Genomic DNA, 23,488 nt, shown 5'->3' with positions numbered 1-23,488 from the left:
CCAGATTTATAAAGATCCACTGTGCTGATCTGAGAATAGAGCTGAGTGTTTGACTTCTGTGATAACAGACAAACCTGTATGTGGTACTAAATATAAAGTTAAATAGATACTGATAAGATTATCCAGTGTGGAACAGAAAACAACCATCTTGTTAGCATTGAGATTTACACAGCTACTGAACTGTGGGTTTGGGTGTCCTTTGGTTTTGCTTTTGGGTTTGTTTTAGTGGGTTTTGGTTGGTTTTTTTTGTCTTTTCAACAACAGCATTTTACTGGAATTATACACAACTAAAACTAAGGTTTTAGATTATCGGACAAGAAGGGATACAGAACCCTGCATCCAGAATTTAAAATGAAATCAAATTTCAACATTTTTCTTAAGACTGTATTGAATGGAGTAATACTTGTGAAAATTGTTCTGTATTGACTGTGGAGGCACTACAATAGAAATCCAAACGAATTAGAAAAACTTATATAACAGTTTCCATTTCAAATTTCTGCAGTATCACTGTTTGCCCCACTACCTAGTTAAATAATAAAAAAGGAAGATTCTAACTAAGCTTCAGAAGGAAATAGATTTTGTTAAATGGTCTTTTGCTATTCTAATTATGTTGAAAATCTCTTTCTTGGTTTTTTTTTCTATATTTTTTGTATGTGTGTTCCCATATGCATATATTTCCATTTTTATAATTTTAAATACATAATACCACGTGAATAAAAAAGATTTTAAAAAGGATTTTTATAGGGCTCAACATGGATAAATAACATTACTGTCAGATGCTCTGCCACAGATGCTTAAGCATCTCTGGGCAATTATAAAGAACTTGGCTCTGTCTGTGGCATTCAAAGTGCACATTCTTAAAAGAATGAGAGGTGTCCATTATGCTTCTTTCCTTCCTAACTATTTTCAAAACTATAGTGGGTAGGCACTTCTCTCTGTGAATGAAGACAGTAATTCTGCTGCACCACTGATAAATAAGGTTTTGAAATTAGTTTTGTTGAACAGTGAAAGTGATTTCTCAAAAAAAAAAAAAAAAAAAAAAAGAAAAAGAAAAAGACTTCTACTGGCAAAATACATTTTACAATTTACTGTTGAGCTGTTCAAGAAGCAGCTCTTCACTGAGGAGCATGGCACAGGGCCAGAATGAGCTATTTCAAAAATCACTGTTAGGCATATACCAATTTGATACACAGGATTTAGCAATACATATGAGAATGACTGTCTCTATATGATCATGTTCTGTTAAATTTTAACAGTCCCTTTACTGTATACCCATCTTCAATGTGAGGAAATTCGTTCTTAGACAAGTAAATCTGTGTTAAAGGAGGAGAAATGCATCAGGCTGTATAATAGCATGTTTTATTTGCTTTGTTTATTTTGTTTCGAAATAAATTTTCAATGGGCAGTTCAAAGCATAAATAAATAAATAAAATGATGACATATTTAAAAAGCAAATTAAGAAAGAAAATGTTATGAGCATCCTAGAGAGAGAACTGTTGGTTAGCCTTTCTTGTCTTTTCTGCCTCCACTTTCTCTTCTCCAGTGAATAATATGGAAGCTTACATTAATGAATCTATGCAACATGATGTAATATGCATATAGAACTGTAATATATTTAATTGGAGTCCTAAAATCACTGGATCTAAGAATATCAATTCAGGTATCAAAATGTTTCAGGTTTTGTTGGTTTTTTTTGTTTGGCTTTTTTTTTACATAACAAATGATGAAACTTAAGAGCAAGTTATCAACTGATATGGCTCAAGAAATAATGTGTAGTTTTGGAGTATTTGTGCCTAACTCCAAAGCTAAGTGGTTAAAGATAGGAAAAGAGTTAAACCTAGATGAGCCAATGAGATTCCTGTGAAACCAGAAGAACAAGACTGTTAAATAGGGTACATTTAGTTGGATGCAAATCTCTCAATGACACAAGAAGCACCACCTAGGAAAAACTTCCTAGATCACAAATGAAATTATAAGGTTCTGCTAACAAATACTCCTTCATTTAGAAACACCTGACATAGTTTCAGTTAGCATTTAAGGTATGAAACAGGCTCACTAAAACTCCCTCACTTACCAGAATCGTAATTCATTAAATGATATACACACACAATTTCTCGTCTACAGATAGTTTTTACAGAAGTATACCTATGTATGCTGTGCCTGTAACAAACACATATACTGCTACAATCCTAATAAAGACACAATTCTAGTAACTTAAATTACTTTTACCTACATAGCTCATTTTCCTATGCATACGTGAAGAAACTAATATTGAAAGCATATATACATTAGCACAACCAGAGACATGCTGTTGGGATCGTATCATCTTCAATTACAGCTAAATGACATCACTTTGGGGTATTTAAATCATTACTCACATGAGTAATACCTAATAATGAGAAGAGTGTCTGTGAAATTAACTTGCCAGTGAAAGAGAGAAGGATTGAGTCTAGAATAAAGTACAATCATTTAAAATGCAGTTCTTCAGCTGTGAAGTTGTATTTCATAACCACAGGTAAATTTGCTACAGATTCTTTCCATTGACCTCAGGAACAACACCTCTTGGGAGCACCTCAGCTTTTTTACCCAGTATAGAAATTTAAACACACTGGAGGAAAAGTATACCTTCTTTCTTAGTGTTTAATTTGATTTGGAGTTCACCAACAAAATTAATTTTGAATTAATATTAATTATATATGCTTTAAAGGATATGACCTCTATGATTAGACAGTAACAGTCACCTATATAACACATACAAAAACTGTACATATATGCATGTACATATATATAAACTACTTTTTTCTTGCAAAACTGCATACCAATTGTCATGTTCTGTCAGTATGAGATTGATTTTTTTTTTTTTTTTGCATTAGTGTCCAATGACATCTTTTTCTCTGTAGCATAAACATAAAACATAAGGAAAATCTTAAGAGAAATAAGTATTTGTACTCTGAACCTACAGGTCTTCACTTAATGACACTGTGACTGCAGTTTGACCATGTTTTGATCCTCTGCAACTTCTGTGAAGATTGAAAACTGTGCATGAGCATCACCAGAGCCCCCAGCATTCCTAGGACATGCTGCTGGAGCACCTTCCCACACAGACAACCTTTTAAAGATGATGTCTCTTGGCTAACCCTTATGGAGCAGCTTGGCCAGGTAGGAGCTGCTTTTGCAGCTGTGTGGGGCAGCGCTGGAAGTACTGTCAGAACAAGCTCTACTCTTTAGTTTAATTTGACCTGTGGGTTTTGTGAAGGGATGACAAAAGCAGCCAGTGAGAACTGGGAGTAAGGCTGCAGTACACTGGCTTCTGTTTTCAGGAGTTGCTGATGAGGCTTTTCATTCAGAGCTCTCACCTTCTCTCCTCCCTAGAGGTCATGCAGTACTTCCATATAGTTTACAGTATTTACTGCAGGAGAAGTGTGGAGCATCAGCCTGCCCAGGCCTTTCTGAACATAGATGTATATGGTAATGAATGTTCAATAAACCAGACATGAAATTTCAAAATCTTTTGCTTGCAATGCTCCCACAAGGTCTCAGACATTTAAAAAATCTTGAAAATTTTGTCTGAATAGAATTTTTGGAATTGCCTCAGATTAAATTAGTCATCTAGAAGGAACTAGCTTGATATCTATATGATACTTTTAAGATAATTAGATTACCAATGACAACTCGGACACAATAAAGAACTTTGGCCAAATAGCAGAACTTCAGTTACTCCATCCAAACATTTTTACTGTGATATATTAAAAAATAAATTATGACAAAAGGAAGCAAGTACCGAATTCTGTGGCTCAAGGCATGTCTCTGCCTGGGCCAAGATTTGCAAAAACAGTGCAGACCAACACAGTAATCCAGAGATTATTGCCTGAACTACTTTTCAAAATTCTTCTTTTTCTTCAAAATGTTTTGACTGCAGTCTTTAATCCACAACTGTTGAATAAAATTACAGTGATAACTTAGATTGTGAATAGTTATCTGGTGTTTAAGAGTTATAAAAGTTGTCTGTTGACTTGAAGGCCAGGCTGGAATATTATCTGTGACATCTGATACTCTGCTTAGTAAGGGGCAGCTTCAACAGAACACTGACCAGGGCCTGAAGCAAGTCACCTCTCACTTGGGGCCAAAGTAAAGCCATCACATTTGCCAAATCTGGCAACGATCTGATCCTGTATATCAAAAGAGGGTTTTTTTCTGAAAGGACTTAAGCAGTTTCAAAGACAGTACCTTTGAATGATAAACAATTTTCTGTGTCATATGTCTTTTAAAATAAATCCTAGCATTACACTAGGCTAGAAAAAGATTATGAAAAAAAAACCCAAACCAAATGAAGCAGTCATAGCTTGAAGTAAAATATACAGAAGACTGTTTCTAGGTAGAGTTGAAACACAAGAGTTCTTTTAAAAAGGGAAACTTTACAGACCTTGTTCTGCATCATTAAGTTTTCAGGAATGCTGAATAGAGCATGATGGATTTGTTTTAAGTTGCTGCTGGTATTTAATTTTGATATAGTTCAAGGGGCCACATCAGAAAAGGAATCGAAGGCAGAAAAAAAAAAAACCAAATAAACAACTCGTTAACTGAGAAAATCATCAATTCATAAAAAAGGAAAGGTATAAGAAGGTCCCAAAACCTTTCACCAGTGGCAGATTAAATTGTAGTATTCCTGGGGCATATTGTTTGATGTCATTAGAATATAATTTGTTAAACAGAGTAGAGTTCTTATTTCAAACACTTCTTTCCTGAGTATCATTGATGATTAAGTTTTGAGTTTGTTTAAAATAAATGAATAAAACATGCTATAATTTTAATGATCATTTTTTGTGGTTGCCTTTCTTTAAAAGAAGTCAATTACTTGAAAGGTGTGGGTTACACATAGCTGTAGGGAAGATGAAGCTCATATCTTCATATCTTCTTTAGTGTGTGTTAAATTAGTCTTTTTTAAAAAATAACAACTGTATATTATTATTTTCTACTTTTTTAATAAGAAAAAATACAAAGTAAAGAAAAAAGAAAAGAAAAGAGAAAAGAAAGAAAAGAAAAGAAAAGAAAAGAAAAGAAAAGAAAAGAAAAGAAAAGAAAAGAAAAGAAAAGAAAAGAAAAGAAAAGAAAAGAAAAGAGAAAAAAGAAAAGAAAAAAGAAAAGAAAATTTTTATATCTCTGGGGCAAGTTCCAACTCCTTTGGTTTCTTGAGGAAATAAATAAAAAACTGCAGAAAGAATCCTAAAATGACTGCCCAAGGGGGAGGGAAGGAAACACCTAAAAACATCACATTACCAAGTGCTGAGGTAATCAACTACAATCTGAGAAATGTCAAACAGTGGTATTCATCTACTCAAAGATTTTGCTGATCAAGTCCTTAACTGCCATTTACAATCACTAACTAAAATATGGAATATAATTGTGGATATAAACAAGAGGCAAATTAGTATTGGGACCTGGGTTTAATAATCCCCTAAAAGAGTCCATCTGTTTTATAAAAACCCCTTTCTCCTTGATCTCTGACATGTATTCCTAATATAGACAGCACTGCAATTTTTACTTTTTTTTTTTTATTATTTTTTAAACACCCTGCTACTATAAACTCTACTCAGAGTATATCTGATCTGAGTGTTTCTCTCAAGTTTCAATTATGTAAGCACTGAGGGGCAATAAAATTTCCCACAGGTTCAGCCTGTTTTAGAGTAAGTATTATAACATCAGACAAACAGAAATGCAATTCCTTTACTACTGATGTTTAATAGCACTGGCTACTTCTTATTTTTCTGATTTTTACAAATATTTATCTTATTATCACTGGAATAGCTGAAACAGATTGAAAGTGCTTTCCTATTTGGAACTGGAGTTCAGTTTTGTTTTTCAGCTTAAAAGACTAGAAAATCACACCATTTGCAATGAAAATAAGATTTATAACCTAAAAAATTAAGTGATTTGCCGGTATAAAAGACTAAAACAATTTATAGTCTGTATTTCCAATCCACTATGGTGAAGGGAAAAAACATCATTGACTACACCCTTCTCACAGATAGAGGTCACTAATGGACTGGATTTGAATCTGCCTAGTGAAAGCCTGAAAGTTACATGAAAGTATCCTAGACAAAAATGAACTCATTTTGAGATTAAAGAGGTAATAGAAATTATTAAGAAATAAAGCTCTCACCTTCCTGGAAACAGTATTATCTTAAGTGTGCCTTCTTTCTAGTCCTTTAGGTAGAAAGTTCAGTACAGGAAAAGCCTGATAGTTGTACTTGTTTCAACTCTTTTTTGTTTTCTTCACTTGGTAAAACTATGTCCCTCCTTCTTTGCTGTGGGAAGGGTAGGGAAGTCAGCCCTAATGACATCCCACGTTTCAGATACTGCTATTTTAAGCAGCTGAATGCAAGCACATTCTTGATTCTTGAAGGAAAGCATAGCCTATGTAATGCAGATTCCAACTGGAAGGGTGTAGGGTTGCGCAAAGGAGATATGTCTACATCCTAAATCAAGCTATCCAGCAGGCCAGGATAAAAATGTGACTTGTAACAGTGGCTCAAATTAGATCCAGACTTCCCCAAGCCAAACACAGATAACATCACCTTGTGCAAAATACAGGGTGTATGTGTTTGTGAGGAGCGACTCTTAAGAGCGCTGGGTGCATTCCAGCACCACTTCTTGCTAAAGCCTTGGACTTTGGAAAACACAGATGACTGTTCTAGTCACAGGTAGTTTTATAGACACTGTATTTGCACAGTGCTCTGACTTGTTTTACCTACAGTACTCCAGGCCTGAACTCTCTTAACTGCCTTGTTACCATATCAGGACACAGAACAACCACTGAAATAGCTTATTGAAATCTCTCCTCACATAATTTTCAGAAACAAGATCAACACTGACATTCTAACATCACTTTTGTCATAGAAATAGTGACTTTAAAATCACATCTGTTACGCCTTTTTTTTATTATGCAGTGTTTAAATCTTTTTCATTATGCAAAGTTGTCTCAGTGGTAACATTGCATATACTGACTCTTTCAAAGAAGGAAGGAAAGAAAGGTAGATAGAGATATAGGTACAGTACCTTTTAAGAGTTTTGAAAAAAATGCCAGGATGAACTTTTCTCTTTCCAGAAATATATATATTGAAAATCAATTCATTAGGTTCATCTTAAACTCCAAATATATAAAGGTCTTTCTTTGGAGAAAGTCCATGTCAGTGAATAAGCAAGGAATTAAGTTCATGCAAAACTGTGGGAGGGTTTTGTATGGTTAGTTGGGTGTATTACACCCAAGCACTGATCAATTTCAACCTCTAACCTGGTTTAATTTCCCTGCAAGCACTGTAAAGCCAGTTACAGTAAATAAACCTCTCTTTAACATACACCCTGACTTTCAGAGAGAGAGAGGGGGAGAGGGAAGGAATGAGAGCGGGAGAGGGAGGTAGAGAGGGAGAGGTCTGACTTGCTTTCAGTATCTTTTCCTGCTCCTCCTGTAAGGAACCTCACCTTTTCTATTTGGCTGAACATTGCATTGCAAAAAGCAGTATCTGAAGAAATATAATCAGTACCTTCCACACACAGTGCAGGAATTTACACGGATTTGTGCCTTGGATTTATTAGCTTATTGTAAGCCTTAAAACAGATTTCCTCCATTAAAATTAATTAAAAGCTCCTGTTGACTGCTTCCCACTCTGAAAAGAAGGTGGGGAATCTTATTCTCCTAACTTTGCTGATTGTTTATTTATCTTTTATGGGGTTTTATATCATATTCAAGAGAGGTCTTTTCAGCTGCTTGACTTCCTTTTGCGATCTACTGTTTTTTGTTCACACACCATCCCCACACACCCAGCCCCCCGCAGTATTTACTCTCATTTTGCCAGACCCCCATCTAACTCTTCAGGTCTCTGAGCGGCTCCTTTGTGTTCCGAAGTCTCGATCCGATTCTCTCAACCTCGCCCCCACCCACTCACCGCCAGCCCCGCTCCGGAGGCTGCTGATGGGGATCTGACGGATCCTCCTGCCGGCCGCAGCTCCCGACTCTCCGCGTACATTCCTTAACACTCGGCAGTGCCGAACTGAGCCGACTGCCTCTTCAAGGCTCACCTCTAAAGGTCCCGTTTCTCCGAACCACCTCCCAGGCAGAACCGCTGCCGGTGCCCCTGCCGCAGGGTTAGTCCTCGGCTCTGCCCTCCCCACGGGGTGGGGGCCAGGCTCGGCACCCTCCGGCTCGGCAGAGAGACGCGACCGGGGACCCAGGACCTCGCTGCGGCTGCCAGCTCCGAGTCCCGCTCCCGAGCCACACAGCCCGGGGACCCTGCTAGCACTTGCCGCCGGCCATTCATAAATCCACACTTGTGTGTGCCCGGCGCCGCGGAAACGGGGCTCTAACGTGGCGAAGGCGGTGTTTCTGACACAGCCTGATTGATCCCGGCTCCTCAACTTTGCCATCTGGGAGAAGGCAAAGGGCACCGCGGTTTTAGACCGCCCGGGGCTAGAACTGCCAGAAAGGAAAAGAGTGAGAAATGAAATCCCAACTGTACCTGGCGGTGTCTGGGAATCCCTCGCCGGCACCGATCGTAATTCCCCTCCGCGCCTCTGGCCCCCCACACCAAAACTTTGCCTCCGCCGCTCCTCGGTGGTGGCCGCCGCCGCCCTCCGCCCGGCGCCGCTCCCGGCCGGCCCCGCGGGCCCGTTCCCCGCCGGCCGCCGAGCTCCGAGCGACCCCCGCGCCTCCCGCGCCTTCCTCCGCCCTTACGAGGCGGCGGCATCGTCCTACCCCCTGCTCCGCCACCTCCTCCTCCGGCGCGCAGCCCACGGCTCTGGCATTCCCAACGCACTTTCTCTCCTCGATTCGCTCTCTCTTTCCCCCGCCGTTCCTCCTTCTCCAGTAAAAAAATAAACGAGAGGGGACCGCGGCTACGCTTGGTCTTGGGGTTTCTTTCTTGCTGGTTTGTTTTTTTTTTGGTTTTTTTTTTTTTTTTTTTTGGTTGTTAGCTTTTTTTTTTTCTGTCTCTTTCTGTCCTCTGGAAATGATGAAAGGATCAAATGAGGAGCAGGCACGGCGACCCAGGACCCTCGTAAGTCGGAGAAGGCACCGGACACATGTATGTGAGTATATGTGTGAGCGTGTATGTCTGGCTCTCTCCAAGTCCTGCGCCTGCCTCCAGCCGGGATTGCAGGCTGATCTTAGCAGTAATGATGCCTCACATCTCACTATTCCCTGCTAATGTAAGTCGTGCCTTTTTTTTCTCCCTGCCTGACACCCCAGGGAGATGTTTACAGTAATGAATTCAGTTGATAGCCATCTCTCTCTCTCTCTCCTGGAGTCCCTCCCACATTTCTAGTTTAAAGAATGCTTGGAAGGCAGGGCTGCAACCTAAAGCTTTCCAAGAGGCAAAGTCAGGCTAGATTTTCTCTTTTTCTTCTTTCCTTATTTCCCTCCCCGTCTCCCCCGTCCCCCCCGGCTGCTTTTAACCCCTACGTTGCTGAGGACAATTTAGCTAGCTTCATCCGTTTGGACTCGCCTTCTCCCCCGCTTTCAGCAATGGGAACAAGCGGGCGGCGCTGCCGGGGGGATGTACGGGTGCGCAGACCCCGATCCCCGCCCTGCCTCACCGCCGAGCCCGCCGGGCCGGCGCTGCGGGAGGGGAAGGTGCGGGGATCGCCGTCCTTCGCGGCGGGACTGCCCCGGCACCGCTGCTCCGGGGGCCTTCGGAGTGTATTGGAAGGGAAGCCGGGAAGTGAGCTGACAAACTCCCCGAGCGGCGGTTCTGGGAGATGCCCTCGCTAGCAATAATTACAGCCGTGCTCTCCACCAACATGGCGATATTTCATGTGCTGCCGCCGACAAGCCCGCCTCCCCCACCCCCTTCTTTTCCTTTCCTTCCTCCCTTGCGAACTTTCACGCAGTACCAGTATTCAACAAATACAACACAGAATAAAAGAATCTCCAGCCCTCAGGGAAGATACGGACCTCCTCTAGTATTCTGTCTGATTTTCATCATCAGTCATAAAGACTTTAAAACCTCTGGAGAAACCGCCTTTTGCCCTACAGCAGTAACAACACCCACTTCCCCCCCTCCTCACCCCTCTATTTCTCCTGTACACATTCAGTGGGTGTGCATATGAGCGTGTGTGTGTGTGTGTGTGTATGAGAGAGATTGCCGGGCTGTCTGCGCTTGTTTCGGAGTAACCCTTCCCCCGCCGTCCAGCTCCCTGCTAGGGTACTGCCTTGTCCTGGCAAGTCCACTTAAAGACAAGGCTATTTAATACCGAGAAGCACTTGAGATATAGGATACAGCTGCCAAGGTAGGACGTGGAGCGTGTGAAGAGAATTTGCCTCAAACTCCTACATTAGTAAAGAAAAGGCACAGCACAGCTTTTGCTGCGAGTTACTTTAAGAAACGGGCTGAGGAGGATGGAGAAGAGGGAGCTGATCAATGCCATGTGTCGAGGAAACAGAAAAGGGAACCAAAATGCCTCGGGGTTGGCTTCCCCCTCAGCCCTGGTGCTCAGTGGCTTCTATTTGCTCGGCCGTACCTCAAAAGCTGAATCACTCGCTATTAGCTCCGCGCCTCCTTCGCCCTTCGCTTGGGGGGGCTAAACCACTCACGACTTCAAAGGCTCAATGAAGCCGGACCGAGCAGCCCCGGCGAGGGTCAGCCCGCCCAGCCGCCGTGTGCTCGGCGCAGCTCCTGCCCCCGCACTCGCCCTGCCCTCCGCCCCCTGCCCTCCGAGGGCGCTTCGGAGAGTGCCCGCCTATGGACAGCCTATGGACAGCCCGGGGCCGCGCCGCTCCGCGCCGCCTGCTCGCTCCGAGAAGGACTTGTGCCCTCACCTACACAGAGTGATGGGGGTGGGGAGCGAGCTCGGACGGGGGAACGCAGGTAGCCAGCATTTCTCAGGGGACTCAGCAAGAGGAAGGGAGTTAAGGACCAGACCCCGCTTCCCTCCCTGCTTTACGCCCCCAGGATGGAGGGGAGGCAGCCCGGGGCCCTCCGTGGGTCCCAGCCGGCCGGGAAGAAGAGAGTGTGACACCGGCCAGTCCAGCGGTCAGAGCCTGCATCCCCGCCTCGGAGCAGGGGCTGCTCTGTAGTCGATTCTGCTCTCAGCTAGCTGGTCCCGAGGGATGAAAGGATCAGGAGCCCCGTAGAGTAAAAAGGCTAATGTTCTAGGTATTTTTCGACTTTTTAAGATCTTTCTTTCTTTCTTTCTTTTTTTTTCTGTCTTAGCCTCTGCATACTTTTCAGAGCTCTTATTTGAGCATGATTTATATCTTATTCATGAAGCTGATGGACAACTAGTGCATTTTCTGGCAAAAAAAAAACACCACTCTTTTTCTGATGTTTAGTCCACCTGTCCCTCTGTTTTCCACGTCCCTGATACTAGCTACCTGTCGTCAGCACAGGAGGCAGAGCTGGCCACTGTCGATCACAGATATTTCTGCCCTCTGTGCCCCTAATCAGGGAGGAAAGTGGGAACGTTAAAAACTTCTGCAAGGCTGCAGGCAGTTGCCCGGCTCCGCAGTCTCAGAGGGATTAAGATGGAATGGAATTATTCCTGTTCCTCTCCCTGTCCCTGGACCCTCAACCAGCCGATACTTTAAATCAGTGAATGATACTCAGGACACGTTTTGGTCAAATCAAGATCGTGTCAATCCAGAAAGTGACTTAATCAGGTGTTACCTGCTCCTGCGGAAGTTCCTTCTCGGTAGGTCACCCAAAGCCCACCGGGTCCGGCAGGTTGAAAGGGGAGAAAGTGGCAGGACAGCTGGGCTCCAGCATGGTACTGTTTTAAGGATCACCACCGAGGTCTCTGTTTTCCATAGCTGCCAATGATCACCAACACCCAAGGTTGCTCTCAAGGAAAGGAGGAAAGAAATTATCTTCCCAATCTTCTCTCCAGCCGGTCATTTGACCCTGACACCCACCGATGACACTGAAGAACACCCCGCTGAAGCGGCTAAACGCCTCGCAATTTCCTGTCTTCGCTTCCCCCGGGCGGCCGGGCGCACCGCCGCCGAGCGATCTTATCGCCGTGCGATCATTATTCACCGGTGACAGCCAGAGATGCAGCGCTCCTAAGTGAGGGTGACAGATTTCAAACGCGGGGCTGCAGCGTATCCAGCCTCAGACATATTCTTCCTCAAACTTTGCCTAGCAAGCAAGTCAGCGGCTTAACCCTTTGCAGATCTTTCTCTCGCCGGGGGACCGAGACCCCAGCGCCGGGGAATGCTGGTTTGGGGGGAATGCAGGGCAACAAGGCTACTTTGCTGGGGATTCTTTATTACGTGCCATTTTCTATTCTTGGTTATTTTCACTTGAAACTGATGAGAACCGCCAACTCTGGGGAGTAGATTGAAGGCTTTTCTGTGATTAGGGGCTGGAAAAATCCTCTTGGCAAAGGAGATCGCTGGGGACTCACCTGTGGTCCCTCTCTGTCACCGAGTCTGCAAACTCATCTGCATAGCATGAATTCCTCTCATACGCACATAGAGCTTCTGCACTTTCCTCAGCGTGGTGTGGTTAAAAGTACAATTCCAAAAGTGTCATTTCGCTCAGATATCCAGATTCAGCTCTTTTACAAGTTATTAACTACAACAGAGAAAGGAGCAAGTGAGAAAGAAATGTATTTTCAGGAAAGAAAGGGAAAAAAAGCCTTTTTCACATATGCACTTTGTACTCAAAGGAAATATTTACCACCACCAAACTCCAGCATGTCAGAACATGTTACCTCCTAAGCATAAGAAACCTTAAAACTGAGAGAAAAGCGCATGCAATTCAAAGATGAAATGAAGTGCTTGAAAGCTTTCCAAAGTGTGTACCACCAGCCCAGAGCCCGATGTCAAGACAACAGGGAAACAAGATTAACAAACTCTATTGGTGGCCTAGTGTTCATTTATATATTTTTAAGTGCATTATGATGTTTTTGTCAGCCTTCTCTGCCCCCACCGCACCCCCCCCCCCCCAAAAAAAAAAAAAAAAGGAGGGGGGAGTGACGACGACACGACTTCTGACTGCAGCTGGTATTCCGGGAGGTCCTTCCAGAGCTCCCGTGGTAATGTTGTAGGAAAGATGGAGTGGCAGGTAGATGTGTATGAATGGAAATTTCAGTGCTTTCTTCATTAAATGTGTAAGATAAGGCTGGACAAGGGAGGAGAAGAATCCTACAGCAAGCAAAAGGACACAAAAAAAAAAAAAGTATTCTCCTCCCACCCACATTTCTAAGTTCCGATTTTAAGCACAGCAGGCAAATAAACATCATTTGAAGAACAACCCCCAGCCACACTCAAGCGCCCCCTCCCCCCCCCAAAAAAAAAAAAAAAAAAAAAGAAAAAACAACAAAAAACAACTGCCCCAAAACTGACCCTTTAGACAACACACATATCCTTGTCCGGGTTGTCAGAGCGGGTGAGGTGAGTGGCGAGGCTGGGCAGGTGCGCGGCGGGAGCTCGGCGGGCGCGGAGCGGGGCCGGCTGCACGTCCCGCGGCGCGGCCAAGGTGGCAGCAGAGCCCAGCGCTGGCACGGACACCCTGCCCCGGCTCCCGCCTGCCCGCTCTGCTCACTGCTGCACGCCCCTTCCCCCTCTTCCCCCCTCGCCGCGCTAGCTCGGTAATAGTCTGATTACTTGGACTTTAAACAATTTCCCCCTTCACCATCACCAGACTATCAATGTGTCAAGGATGTATTTATTTATTTATTTGCTAGCAAACCGCTTTGCATGGTTGAAAAGCTGTAAACGGAAAGGAGAATATAGAAATACATTCCCTTTACATTTTCTGTGATCATACAAGACGGCTAGCCTGGAGTGATGGTCCACTGATCCATAATACAACCTCACTTATTTTATAGAAAATATAAAATGAGGTAACATTAAGAAATGTTATAAAAATGAAAGTGTCTTTTTAATATTTTTTTTCTTCCAGCTATATTGTAAGATTGATTTCTGAGCTTGCAAGAAAGAGGGTAAAAGGAAATAATTTTGTAACTGGGAGGTTGGTCTAAATCATACTGAATAACCTCAATTTTTGTCAGGAATGTAGAATTTTACTTCAGGCCTTAAATTCATGCAGCTGACAGAAGGGGAAAAAATCCCTAAATATATTCTTCTTCAAATTTGGGGAAATCAGCTTAGTAAAAAAGGCTTTGAGGAAGGAAAGGAAAGGAAAGGAAAGGAAAGGAAAGGAAAGGAAAGGAAAGGAAAGGAAAGGAAAGGAAAGGAAAGGAAAGGAAAGGAAAGGAAAGGAAAGGAAAGGAAAGGAAAGGAAAGGAAAGGAAAGGAAAGGAAAGGAAAGGAAAGGAAAGGAAAGGAAAGGAAAGGAAAGGAAAGGAAAGGAAAGGAAAGGAAAAAAGGAAAGGAAAGGAAAGAAAGGAAGGAAAAAGGGAAGGAAAGAGAAAGGAAAGGGATGGAAAGAAAAAGGAAAGGGGCAGAAAGGAAGGGGAAGGGATCCAGTTATAGAATATTGGCGTTTCTTACCATAGTTTTCATGCTAATGACAATTGCACAGATATAGATCAATTTAACTAATATTTAGTTGAATTTGATAAAATTGAGGTTATTAAAGTGGCTAAATAATGACATAAGAATCCAGTAGTCATTGAACATTGTTATGCATTGTTTCTTTGTGGTTTTATTTGGTTTTTTTTTCATGTATAGAAAATGCAAGGGAAAATAGAGTAATGAGAAAAACTGAAATTAACACATATATGAAAAATAATTAATTTATGATTGACCTAACAACCTACCATGATGAGTGGAAGGCATAAGTAAAACCTTCTGAATAACATATAAATAGCCAACATAAGTTTTTTCTTTCACATTTTCTGAGTGTAATTATTAAGGTAATTTTCATTGTCATAGCCAACTTTTAAAATAAAGGAATATCTTCCATCTCTGGTTCTGTCACTGTACCTTTATGTTTCTGGAAAAAATAATCCACACAGTTCTATCAGAAAAACTCTTGCTTCCCTATATAAAGCCGAAACAAAGCCAAAACACCTCAGTGAAAGTTACACAACATTCATTAAGTTGCCCTTTCTGCATTCAGTGCTCTTCTTTTATTCTAAGTGGAGAAGCCTAGAAGGCAGATTGTCAATCCACTGTAGAGAAAGGATCCCTTTCTGATTGCAAGGCTATCTACCCAATCTCCCATGGGAGCTCAGGAGCTCCCTCATTCTAATTCCCTACTGAAAGAAATAAGATATATTTGTATTTTCTTATCCACAGGTTTGGCAAACACAAATCATCCTTTTGTCTCTGTCAAGTCCATTTCTGTAACTTTTTGTTTTTTCTAAGGAATGGTTACAATTATGACAGAGTGCCTTTAAGTGATCAAAGAGGAGTGTCCTCGGGTGATTTTATGATGCTTGTATCCTCAATCATCTGTTGTGTTTATGCTGGATATTGAGTTCTGCACCTTTAAGACTGGTTCTGAGAGCAAAGTGTGGGGGGAAGAAGTGAGAAGTTTGTTTTCAGAAACTGCACTTGAAGAATACTTTGCTTGTTACATGAACAGTTCTTTTCCACTTTTCTCCAAGGAAATACTTTCCCAAACCAGTAGGGGGAGGGGTCGCTGGAATCTGTTTTCTAGAGGGACCCCTTTGGAAGCTTCCTCCCAAATTTGCCCTAAACCAGGACAAGGAGCCAGTTTTCTTTCAGTCCAATAAACATGAATGAGCATTAGAATTATGAGAATATATAAAAGTAGGACATGAGAACATTATTTTTAAAAGATTAGCCTGATCAAAATCTCTCAATATTATTTAAAGAGAGAACATAAAACATGCTACAGTTTATAATATAGACCCCAAGGCTCATGGCATAGGTTTAACTTTATATTTCCTTGATTTCCATGCATCACTTTACACAAGGTTGGAAAACTTTGATCTACAGTATTTCAAAATATTTCGAGCTCTATCTGACAGCTGTTAACTCTCTCTCAATTCCGGTATCAGCTAATTATGTGTAATAGGATACAATGGAGAAGGCAAATTTTCTATTGAAATGTATTGATTTTTGCCTTTTCTGGTTAATCCCAAGATTCTGATAAACTGGTAGCATCATTTGGTAAAGCCTTTTCTACTCTTTTCTGTTTATTTATTTTAGAACATATTGTTGTAAAAAGGATAGGAGAAAAGGAAAATTGTTTTCAATTACCTAAACAAACCGCTATAAAGATGTTACCCTGACCATCACGGTCAAGAAGCAAAGGCTACATGATTACACCTCCAAACTCAGAAATAAATGAACAATAATTTGGCCTGCTGGTGCACCAAGAGATCCCCTTTCCAGGGGCTATTACTAGAGGGCAGAAAAACTTGTCACCGTGGTACAGACTGATTACCTGAAAAAAAAAAAAAAAAAAAAAAAGACTAGGCAGATGGTATCTGTTTTGAATCCTGATAAATTGGCAGTAAGCTTTCAGGTCTTGAAGAGGATTTTGAGGCAGTGAAAATATCTTATGAAACCATTTGTCTTGCTCTTTAGCAGTGCAAAGCCCACATCACAGATTTGTGGACTGAGGGGGATAAGAAGGTTGTCACAGCAGTCAACAACTTCAACTCTTTCAAAACATAGGACAACAGATTAATTTTGTTCAGACCTAAAATTTTTTGTTAGGATTTAGTAAAAGAGATTTTATGTCACTTTCAATAATCTCTTTATGAGCAGGAAGGCACTGGCTTTTAGACTTAAGTGAAATATTGTCAGGAGGAACAGGGATCTCTGATTAGATCTACTGAATCAGTGAAAGGTACCCATCCAGGTAACCATGGCCTGCTGACAGAAAGAGAATGGATATGCATTTCTGAGGGACACGTGTATGGTGAAGAATAAATGCAGTGCTAAAAGTTATAAGGCTGCTTACTAATCAATGCTATGAAGAATATGGTGCTTAGTGCCAGTAGATTTTTTATTTCATTCCCATAGTATAGCAGAACTAGGAAAGTCTAAATTTGCTTCACTGATGGGATGCTGAAGGAACCTTCTGGTGAGAAAACCCATCTGCAGAATTGCACCAGGATTGCAAATTTAGGGTGAGCTTAATTCAGCTAGGAGTCATTGTTAGGCAATTCCATTCCTATTGTGGAATTGTGTTTTCCATTCAGCAGTCTTTGCAGTTCTTGAGACCTTGAAAAATCCCCTAGAAAAGACCAATTTTGCCTTTTATATATACTATATACATTCAACCTCTGAGAGAGTATAGACCATTTTATATAAAACCCCAGCTACATGCAAAAATAACAGCTCATAGGAAATTCTTTCTCTAGATCACATATATATATATATATATATATATATAATATAATATATATAATATATATTTTCTGGATCATATAAATATACATGTATACATATATATTTTTAATTGCATAAGTAATTGAGGTCTGCTTCTTTACTTTTAACTCAAACAGATTCTTCCTCATTTCATGATGAGCTTTCCATTCAGTTAATTCTGCTTATTTGGAAGTGACAAATTGCACTTGAAATCTACCATGAGATAATTTAGTTAAACATACCACACTTAAAATGTCCTAGGTGGAGTAGTTATGAAGAAGAGCCAGGAATATGCCCCCAGGATAAACTGAACTTTTTACTTGCATCACAAAATGATCCTCCTTTCTGTGCCTCAGGCAAAAAGAATGCTAAGAAGTTAAGCTATTCTTTTTGGTAGGGTTAGAGAAGACCATGAAATCCTCCCTGGAGAAAATGAAGCAGCTTGAGTGTGTAATCATTTATTGGTGAACTTCAGTAAGTCCAAACAATGAGTTAGGGAGAGGAGAGTTTTCAGGTTTTGGCTCACTCTTTTTAATTTTGAAGCATATGCATATTTGTCAGCATTTGTTCATCAGAGAGACAGATTTCTGCAAGCTCAGAGAAGCTGGAGTTTCACTATAGGAACATTTTTGGTGTTTGTTTCTTGCATTGTCAAACACAATTTGTCTTAACTACTATTGAACAAAATAGGCTAACTATATATTTCTATTGTCATTGTCCTTGGATTTCTCTGGTCTCAAAGGTTATTTTTGGCAATTGAACACTATTATGGCCAGTCTTAGCATTCTCATAATGTTCAGCTTATTGCTGAACTTGGTGTGGAGAACAGCAAGAAAAAGGGAGGATGAGCTGGAAGTCAAGGGTGATCCCAGAAAAAGGCAATGCCCTCAGCCAGTCCTGCAGAAGGGAGACAGGGTATACAAAAAATGGGGCTTGGTGCAGGGTTCATTAATATTTCCAGGCATGGCAGGATGGAGATTCAGGCTCAGGGTTCACAGAGGACTGGTGACAAGACTGGAAAGAAGGCTATCATGCCTGTCCAATGTCCATCCAGAAGAGAGGACTGGAGACCTGCACACCTCCAGCAGTGACTGCATCTGGTCACCCCCAAGGTGACACGAAGTCCCTGCACCAGAGCAGAGTTGGAGAGAAGTGAGGAGGGGGCTTCCCATGGAAGGATGGATCTAGTCAGGGCCCAGGGGTTGCCCCAGGAATCTGGGTTTATGTCATTTGTTACCAGTAACTGTTCACCTGACTTACTGAAAACATGCAATACTTGATGAATACATAACATAGTTCTCTGAAGAGCCATTTCATAAACTCACAAACAAACTCGAGCTCTTTTCTCTGACAATAGTTAGTTTTACCAATCCATATTGGATAGTCTATTACATTGCATATTTGAAAGATAGAATATTTCATTTACACGTAAGAAAGTTTTAAGTTCTTTTCTGATGCTATCAAATGCTTCTCTTTTCTTAGTCTTTTCATTGTTGTGCATGAGATTGGACAGTCTCAGAGAGGAAACACACCATTACCATTTTGAACAATTGTCTTATAATTTCTCTTATAATTGATGATAATGTGATGGAAATAATTTCTAGAGTTAGACTATTGCTTGAGACATGCAGACTTTTGCAGTCATCTAAACTAAGTAGCTTTAAGCAATTATTGATCAAAACTTCCTGTTGTGTTCCTGCAGGTATAATTTTGCAGCAGTTATTAAGGAGATGTATTCTTGAACCTCTGCAGATGACAGCAAAATATGTACTAGCATTGATCAAGGTCAATTTCCAGCTTCCTTTTTTTCTGCTAGGCTGTAAACTGATAACTATCAGGGGATGCTGCCAGTCTAAAAAAGCTCTTCCTGTTGAAGGAAAAGGAGGAAAAGGATGGGTGGACAACTGGGGGAGGTAATAACTTTACCCAGTACTGCTTGATCCCCCACTGCAAATGAGTCAATAGTCACAGCTCTAATTTAAAGTTTAAAATAAAAGTCTCTAACTTTCAAGAATAGAAATCCTCAAACTAGAAAAAAAGTAAAAAACCCCCAACAAACGCATTAACAAACCAATACAAAGTAAATGAACAACATAATTATTGGGAGAAAGGAAGTCCTAGTGAATATTGGGTTAGAATTCCACATCATGCCATAGATTGCCATCATGATTTCCATTAGAAAAGCAGGTTTTGAATCTCATTATTTTTAATTTTGTAACTAAGAAAAAATTGGAGTTAACAGTTCTGGTTTTATTTCACTTTTTGTTACTGCTAAAGTTGCATTTATTGGATTGTTTGTTTTGATTCTCCCTCCTTTTTTTTTTCTTTTTTTTTTTCCCCTATATTTTAAACTGCCCAGAAATGCTGAATAATGGTTTTGCCATATGATACCTGAGCTAAGGAGCATGTTGCAGTCAGTACCTGTGAAATCTTCATTGCCTGTAGCCTCAGGCCATTGTCTACTGTCACTTGCCTTATTCTCTCATAGAAATATTTGACTTAGCTAGGTTTATTTCAGGATTGCAGGGGTTGATATTAAATTTATCATTTCCCAGGAAATCTGTTCTTGGAGACATGTGAGTAGATCCTTGGGAACATCTCTTCTGTAGTTGTACTAAAAGACAGACCATTCAATTGCTTTCTACGTATTTGGTTACTATGACAAATCTGGAATTCTATACTTGGAGATAAATGGATGAAAAATGTCTCCTGCTGTTGCAGGGCAAACTCTATTGAGTCAGCTGAGTGGATCACCCTGACTGCACAACTTTTGATATTATGAATCAGAGAATTGGTATAGCTCTGCCAACACCCTGCTACTTTCAGCCATGCTGCTGTTTGACACTTTAGAGAAATGGGCAAAAAATCCATAAACCACCTGGACAATTGTTCAACTTACATATCTTGATTTAAAAAGTTATGGATGAAGAAGCAGAAGTCAGGGAAACTGATGATCTTTTTCCAGTTGAGTGCTCAGTTAGACACCTTGTATTTAACAGAGCATGAAGAAGGTCCCTTTTGTTTCTGTTTTTTCTAAATGATCATATTTTATGAAGCATGCATCTACTAATCCAGAGACAGAGACAATTGGACTATGAAGATTTATTAAATGCATTGATTTGTCTTCTTCTTTCTGTTTCGTATCTCTTATTAATGATGCACAGTGACTTGTCTCTCATTTTTTTCATCTGTTTTCATCTATATTTGTCATATTTTATCTCGAACAAAGAGTAGTCTTGTGTCACGAAGGCTCATCAAAGTCATAATTGCACTTCATTTATCTGCATTGAACTGTCTGTCATCCATTAGCATTTGAACACTCTGTATGTCTTTCTGCACTCATCTGCATTCTTCCTCATTTACTTCTCCTGGACCATTCATCACTTCTTGCTAGCTGATTTCTGCTTTTAATTTTTTTTTTAATTACCAGGTGTGTTTGTAACCTTCTAGCAGTTTCAACCCAGAAATATTGGTAATGATTTCTTTTCTGCATTTAGCAAGAGTTTATAGTCAACACTATGATTTATCTACAAGACTAATGTGCCCCAGCAAGGCAGGATAAATCTCAGTATTGAGGATCTGTTATACGCCACAACAGCCTACACACCTTTTCCTAATCCATCTTTTATGCTCTGGACATTATCCTTTACATAGCCTAAAACTCAAAAACACGTATTGTAAATAATTTCTATAAAATCATCAGCTGATAATTATTAGATTGGTGGCCAGAACGGAATAAGGACTGTTACTGTTGATTTTCATTTCTTCTTGGTTTTATCATGCATCGTGCTTTATTTTTAGTTAATTAAAATATTCCCCCCCCTTTTTTTTTTTTTCCTACCATACAGCTGCTTTTGCTTGTCCTTTTCCTCCTAAGTACCTGTCTCATCATCTTTACTATATCTTACTTTAAAAGACCTGGCAAAACTGGGTTATGAAAGGTGCTTTACAGATTAGATAAAGAACTCAAATTTCAGAGGTAGAGAAGTTGCTTTGAAAAAAGTAAATGTGGAAACATTAATTTTGGGCTGTACAGATACTGTGTTCCTTATCTATAAAATGGGACAAATGAGCATCCTTTCCTTCACAAGGAAAACATTCTTATAAGTAGGTGAAGGTTATCAGACAGAAAATTACTGAAGAAGGGTAAAATACTATATGCTTTATGTTTCAGATTCTTAACTGAGGTACATTGGTACAATGGAATCAATGAAACTATGGTGGTTTATATAAAATGAAAACAAATGTGGATGTATTTGTTCATTTATTTTTGCATTTAGCAGAGAGTCAGGCAGATTAACAGCAGTATCATTACCTAATGTAGGCAGGTTTCAGAGACCTAAGAACTTTATTTACTTGAGCTCAGGTTAGCATAACACTATTTAGTGTTTGGTAATTCTTTAGACTAGAAATAATATCAGGTCAGAAGAAATCTGCTGAAACTCAGTTTACATTAATGTGTCTTTGTAATTAATTTTTCTGCTTTCACCAAAAGTGACATTTCTGATAGTGTGTACAAACTATTAAATAGTTTTAATAAAAAGAGCAGAAGCCAAGTTAAAAGGGACAACTACTTCACCAGCCTTCTTAACTGTTCATATGTTGTTTTAATTTTAATTAATTTTATAAATACTAGAAATACTTTATATCTTTATAGACACTGTGCTATGAAATTAAGCAAACTAATCTTTAACAGGTGTTACATTTTTAAATTAGCCATGGAATCATCTAAGGGGTCTATGAAGCATTCCTGGAGTATGCCTAATGTGATTTTTTAAATATTTTTATTAAGCTAGTAAATTTTAACTGAAAAGGAACACACAGCTTGGAAATATAACAACATAATCCATCATGATGATTAATTGTCTTCAACGCCAATTACACATTTGAGTTTTTCTACCTTGAATTTTCAGCTATTGTGTCTTACTAGAGATTATGACATATGAACCTTCTCATCACAAACAAAATGGAATCATCTCCTTAACTTCCTTAAGTAACAAAATCTTTTTTCCTTTTAGCCACTCTTTTGTTGGTTACTGGTTCCTTGTCAACTACAGCTTCACCCGCCCACACATCCCAGCTGCTACTCTCTCATTTTCTTTCCAAAACAGAATACATCACCTGTTATCAATGCTGCCATTCATTCTCAAGAAACAATCAAGAAATAGGTACTTATCCAAGGCTCCTGGCAGCTACCCATGTTTGAAAGATTGAGGAATTCTATTTCTAGTCTATTTCCTGATCTTCATAGAGTACAACATGGCTCTGGAAAAACTTCTGAACTTCAACTAGAAACAGCTAGTAAGACAATGTGAATAGAACAAGTTCATAGTTTTTCCTGTGCAACTGGTGAAAAACCAAATTCCAAGTGCACCAGCTAGAAGGAATGCCGTTTTTCTGTCTTTCAGGGCCACAGGTGAGACTTTATCTCTGACTTCCCATGTTCTCTGCTTCTCTGGTGTTCTGTGGAAAATTCTTTAATTTTTTTGTTCATCTTACTTTTTCCTGCTATATAATTTGTGCTGCTAAATGTTATATCAGAGTCTCTTCTTCATTGCAATTTAATCTCCTTTGCTACCTTACACCTCTTTTCTGCCAATAGATTGGTTGCACCACTGCTGCCACCTGTGTCATTGAGCTTTTTTTATCCATCTGTGCTGAGGTACGCTGTGGATTAACTATTATTTCTTGGACTTATTTATTGCTTCAAAGGACATAACTCTTCTCATGTTGCCTGATCTTCTCTTCTTGTACTCCTCTTCCTTCCTTCATTCCCCTACCCTTTCATTTCTTAAACTCCTTTTATCTTAGCACAGAATCTCAAGCCCTAAATCACAAAGTGCAATGTAATAAGCACAAGTGGCTATGCTGTTATAACTTACAAAAGAAAATGAAAAAGGGTCAGGGAAAATGCCCCCATCAATCTCTGCTCTTGCATTTTATACAGCTGTTTCTGGCCCTGTAGGACAGACAGCAAAAGATGCCAACTTTCAACTATATCCCAACCTGCCTATAGGCAAAGACAATATGAAGTGGAAGTTTAAATGACCATACCCCATAGACATCTTGTAGAAATAACACATGCATGCGGTTTTTTTGTTTTTTCTTTTTCCTCCCCACAAGCTATATATTTTAAATTTTTCTCCTCATGTGTTACCAGCAATGTCTGTCTTGTCTCTAAACACAGTACGTGGTATACCAGGGAAAACTGTAGTCCTCATTCTCAGGTCTGCTTAGTAA

The 23,488-nt window shown here is 40.2% G+C and overlaps 2 protein-coding genes across 11 annotated transcripts in view; one reads left to right on the top strand and one right to left on the bottom strand.

Annotated features, from left to right (window-relative positions):
• The window catches only part of FLRT2 (fibronectin leucine rich transmembrane protein 2), a 59,685-nt gene extending 46,240 nt beyond the window's left edge, over positions 1–13,445 (bottom strand). Inside the window, exons 1-2 of one of the 4 annotated variants that reach the window (XM_014869842.2) lie at positions 13,340–13,445; positions 11,658–12,566 (exon numbers count right to left, since the gene is read on the bottom strand). The gene's annotated coding sequence lies outside the window, so the exon portion shown is untranslated. Of the gene's footprint in view, positions 1–8,076; positions 8,100–8,513; positions 8,650–8,749; positions 8,890–11,657; positions 12,567–13,339 lie in introns of those variants that run through there. The other 3 variants (XM_088167441.1, XM_014869845.2, XM_014869846.2) reach the window with 3 other exon arrangements.
• The window catches only part of LOC148223390 (uncharacterized), a 165,728-nt gene continuing 151,178 nt past the window's right edge, over positions 8,939–23,488 (top strand). For 4 of the 7 annotated variants that reach the window (XR_015804657.1, XM_088167445.1, XM_088167442.1 and 1 more), the window contains exon 1: positions 8,939–9,077. The gene's annotated coding sequence lies outside the window, so the exon portion shown is untranslated. Of the gene's footprint in view, positions 9,082–23,488 lie in introns of all 7 variants that reach the window. The other 3 variants (XR_015804658.1, XR_015804659.1, XM_088167443.1) reach the window with 3 other exon arrangements.

The sequence above is a fragment of the Sturnus vulgaris genome, chromosome 6, assembly GCF_052056855.1.
Source record: "Sturnus vulgaris isolate bStuVul1 chromosome 6, bStuVul1.hap1, whole genome shotgun sequence".
NCBI classification, from domain to species: Eukaryota; Metazoa; Chordata; class Aves; order Passeriformes; family Sturnidae; genus Sturnus; species Sturnus vulgaris.
Note: the sequence above shows the minus strand (reverse complement) of the source record. Positions and strands in the feature narration are given on the sequence as shown.